The 5,000-nt window shown below is 45.9% G+C and overlaps 1 protein-coding gene across 3 annotated transcripts in view; it reads left to right on the top strand.

The window, feature by feature from the left end:
- phldb2b (pleckstrin homology-like domain, family B, member 2b) overlaps positions 1-5,000 on the top strand; it is a 97,624-nt gene that overhangs the window by 41,509 nt on the left and 51,115 nt on the right. The window lies entirely within an intron of this gene.

The raw sequence follows: 5,000 nt of genomic DNA, 5'->3' as shown, positions 1-5,000 counted from the left end.
ACATCAGAGACTTTGCAAACAAGAGGTGGGGATTATTCATGCTCTTCTTAACCCCATTTTACCCCTCACCTCCCTTGTTTTACGTCTTCCCTCTTTGAACTTTTGAGGATTAGTACTAATTTCACTTCCTTTCATTCTGCTCTGCGTTTAAACTTTAATTCACAGTCGTAAATGTTGAGATGTAAGGATCGTTTACCTTGCCCTTCAGATCCTCACTTCACCTTTATCTGGTGAGGACTGCTGTTAGTTTTACCTCCTTTCTTCCTTCCTCCTTCTTTTCCCCTGCTCTTGGAGCTGAGGGTAGAGAGGCTTGTGAAGATTAAAGCTGTTTCTTTGAGCTTTAAATGTTACCTCTCCCCTCTTCATCTTTTCCTTTTCGCCCCTGTGTCTGAAGATTTTCATTCATCCATGACATCTTTAGTCAAGAGTTTAGTTGTGAATAATTGGTCTTCCTTTGGAGCAGCCATGGAACAAAATGTCCTTTCACACTCCAAAAAGAAGTCTAGTTTTCAACTAAACTCTTATTTTTGACTTTCCTTTGTGGCCCTTCTCCCTACTCAGCCCCCTGCTTTAATCTTTAGTCTCGAGCCCTATCTGTCCTGTGACTGGTGAGGATCACTGCTCCTTTAGCCTTCACCCCTTCTTTACTCCTTGTGATGACACACACACACACACACACACACACACACACACACACACACACACACACCCTTCTTTACTCCCTGTGATGACTGGTGAACACATGACAACTCCACACGCACGCATGTATAACACACACACACACTGTCTCTCTCTTTGACCAGAGCCATACAGAGGGGAGAGTCGGGCAATCTCCGCCGTGTGCTTAGGCCGACTTCCTCTTTAGCAAAATTAGCTGTTTTAGCTTCTCAGTACTGCTCAGCGTTGCGAATGTTAGTTCCTAGCAGTGGGCGTAGCACATAGCAAATGCAATGCAGGGAATATGACAAGACTTGCTGTTCATAGTAATAACTTCAGATAAACATCACAGATGGTAAACTGTTGTGATTATCACCACCGAGACAGTTGTTGGTTTACATATTTGTGGTGATTACCCCGCAGTATAGTTCGTTAGTCCTTATTTTTGGCTGTTAATGTGGTGGTTCTATGTTGAGTCTATGGAAAGACAGCCGCTTTAGGAACACCCTTATCTCGCTGAAAGGCGGAGCTGCCATTTAATTCCTGGTCCTCCAATTGCGTAACTCTCCCCTCTGTATGGCTCTCTCTTTGACCATTGAGTGTTGGTAGCTGCGACCTCAGTTGTTGAGGTAGTACTGGGGTTCTTTAAGGTTAGACATTTTAACAAACTGTGGACGTCAGTTGCTCCAAGGGTTATGATATGTGTGTATTTATAGGGAATAGCGGACTGTTGGGGTTGTTTAAGGCAAGAGGAGCAATGGACTGGAATAAAACGGCGTGTACGGACTCCGGCACGAATGTGTTAGGAGAAATAGCCAACGGTGGGAATTCAATAAAGTGTCAAGTCAGTGCAAAGGACTGTGATGCTGATGTATTAGGGGTGAGCCCGGCCATGGGAATGGCAATTAGAAGCAGAGAGCAGAGCAGAGCATTCTCCCGCTCAGGACGACTGAGACTCCCCTCATAAGCCGCCAGCCAGTGATTACTTTTTGTCTTGGAGAGGAATTTCAGAGAGAGAGACAGAGAGACACAGAGATAAAGCAAGAGAGAGTGAGAGAGAGAGTGTGTGCGAGTGAATGCTGGAAGAGAAAGTAGCCCACCTGTCTTGGCATTAATCTGCTGCCTCCCTTCCTTTTCTCCTCCCCTCTCTCTCTCTTTCTCTCTCTCTCTCTCTCTCTCTCTCTCCCTCTCTTCCTCACTCCCAGCCTGGAACATTCCAGGCAGGTCTTGGAGACCACAGGCCCAGCGGAGCACGCTAATGTGGGGCAGTGGTGTGGCCTAGGGTGGGGGTGGAAGAGGTGGTGGTGGTAGTGGAGGTGGTGGTGGGTGGTTGTTAAATGGGTGGGGTTGGCATTCTTGCACTGCTTTCAGGAGGGAAAAAGGAGAGAGAGAGAGCGAGGGAGAGAGGGAGAGAAGGAAGAAAAGAGGAGGAGAGAGCTGATATGAGGTTACTAAGCCGCTATTATTTGAGGCATCTTGAAGTGCTCCCACTCTCCCTATGTAGAGCTGAGCACATGCCTTTTCTGCTATGCTAGCAGTGGTCCATACAAATAACACACACACACACACACACACACACACACACACACACACACACACACACACACACACACACACACACACACACACACACACACACACACACACACTGTACATGTGTACAAACTAGTGGTGGGCCGTTATCGGCGTTAACGTGCTGCGATAATGTGAGACTCTTATCGCGCGACAAAGAAAATATCGCACGTTAATCTATTCTCAAAATATGGATTTGGGGTTTGGGGATGCGCGTCACCATAGCGTTCGATTGACAGACGCTTTCAGACTGCCCTCCAGTCGCCTCACCTCTCCAGCTGTTGCTCAGCAGACCTACTAAATATGAACAGTGTTTGCCTGATGTAAACATTAATCTCTCTGCCGTGGTAGGTGTTGTTTTAGTGCTTTTTCATAAGTGGTAGACTAGAGAGACGTTATTGTTTGTGGTGAAGCAGACATTATTGTGTAGCCTACCAGCCCGACATAGCCTACATTTCCTCACGCATTGCATGGAACACAAACAACAGTCCTGTTCCAGAAATCTTGCCTGTGCCATAATTGCAAAACATTCCGTTTGATATACATTTTGAAGATTGTCAAACTGAAACTGTCAATATCTACTCTCGCTGAATGTTTGTGTTATGATCGCGCATTTGCGACTCATGTTTGTCAGACGGTATTCTAATACACCTCGCGGTTGTTGCGCTTGATAAAGCCAACCTCGCGGTTGTCGCGCTTGACTTTTTTTTTGCAAACTGAATTCATTTGGAGTTGTAACTGGCATTCTAACGCAGAGAACAACTGTCAGGTTTAGGCCAAATCGATGTGGGCCAGTGCTTTAGGATCTAGAACTAGCTCTAGAAATCTAGTAGCCTGGCTCTGACTTTGCTGTAACTGCTGCGCAGCTCCTCCCTCTCTAAAGGAGCCGCTGCCCTTTTTAACAGTCAGTGGCAGATTCATTCTCTCTCTCTCTCTCTCTCTCTCTCTCTCTCTCTCTCTCTCTCTCTCTCTCTCTCTCTCTCTCTCTCTCTCTCTCTCTCTCTCTCTCTCTCTCTCTGCCCATTAGAAATGCTGAATTGTTGAGGTCATGTTGTTTAAATAGTCTAAATGTTTGATATAGATGTATCTGTATTTGCCTCTACAATTTATAGCACTGTTCATTTTGAAATGTCAGTATATTATGACTGTAAATCCTTCCTAGCATACTCAAAACACTTTTCAAATATTGCAGTGATTTTTTTCATCCCCAAATATCAACCATTTTTTATGATGAGATGCATTTTGGAAAAAAGAGATGAGCTCTGGTCTAATGCGCCATCTTAAGAAACCCCCCTAGGTTTTTTTTCGTCACTATTTCGCTAGCGTGCCTATTCTGAATGAGCCATTTTGATATAGATTAATCTAGATTAATCTAGATTAATTTCATAATTACAGTGAGATTAATCTAGATTAAAAAAAATAATCTATGCCCACCCCTAGTACAAACACTTGCACCGTGCCTAGGACCATGGCCTTTGCCATATTCAAGTGGTTCACATGAACAAGCACACCTATGTACACTCACAATGCACTTGCACAAGGCACTTGCGTGGCATCCACTCTTCCAAAAGCCCTGTGAACAGCATCTGGGCCCTCAAAGCTAGAAGTCAGCTGAGCACGCGCGCACGCACACACACACACACACACATGCACACTTGCATGCACAACCACTCTTTTTAAAGGCCAGCAACCGACACCAAAGCCTTTCAAGCCGTTCTACTCCCATAACACACGAAACCTCATACGCATACGCACACACCCAAACACACATGTATCTACACATACACACACACACACACACACACACACACACACCCAAACACACATGCATCTACACACATTCACCATCACCACATTCTCACTGGGAGGCCTGCTCCAGAGGTTGCAGCCCACGTGTGTGTGTGTGTGTGTGTGTGTGTGTGTGTGTGTGTGTGTGTGTGTGTGTGTGTGTGTGTGTGTGTGTGTGTGTGTGTGTGTGTGTGTGTGTGTGTGTGTGTGTGTGTGTGTGTGTGGGTAGTAGTAATGCTATTCCTGCTCACACTGGTGGTTAGAGTGGGAGTGTGATGGTTAGATTTACTGTGGCAATCCACATGTTTGTGTGTGTGTGTGAGGGGATGATAAGCATGCTTTGAAGGCCAAGACTTTTACATAATGTGTGTGTGTGTGTGTAGGTGCGTGTGTGCATGTGTTTCTTTCTGTACATGCCTGTGTGTGTGTGTGCATGTGTGTGTGCGTGTGTGTTCATGTGTGTGTTCATGTGGGCAGTATGGAGGCACCTGCAGCTGTAGCTCCGCCCTGGTGGTGAGAGTGGGTAGTGGCGGCGGTCGAGAGTGAGGAGCCCAGTCATTATGTGCAGCTGGCCTTGCTGTAGCTGGGTGGCTCTTTAACAGGCCTGATTATAGGACACACTGACTCCCCTCATGGGAGTAAACATGCCAACCACAGCTGCAGGTGGATGGGACATGCAGTGCAGGGCGAGGTGGTGCGTGTGTGCGTGTGGAAAGTATGTGCACTGCACGTGGGTTTGTATTGATGCATGTGGCTGGAGACACACATGCAATGCGTGCACACACACGCATACACATATACTTCTTTCTTTCTTTCTTTCTTTCTTTCTTTCTTTCTTTCTTTCTTTCTTTCTTTCTTTCTTTCTTTCTTTCCTTCTTTCTTTCTTTCTTTTTCCTTCTTTTTTCCCTCTCTCTCTCTCTCTCTCTCTCTCTCTCTCTCTCTCTCTCTCTCTCTCTCTCTCTCTCTCTCTCTCTCTTTCTTTC

Source organism: Engraulis encrasicolus, chromosome 9 (assembly GCF_034702125.1).
Source record: "Engraulis encrasicolus isolate BLACKSEA-1 chromosome 9, IST_EnEncr_1.0, whole genome shotgun sequence".
Lineage (NCBI taxonomy): Eukaryota > Metazoa > Chordata > Actinopteri > Clupeiformes > Engraulidae > Engraulis > Engraulis encrasicolus.
The sequence above is the reverse complement of the archived record's forward strand: the minus strand, read 5'-3'. Positions and strand labels throughout refer to the sequence as shown.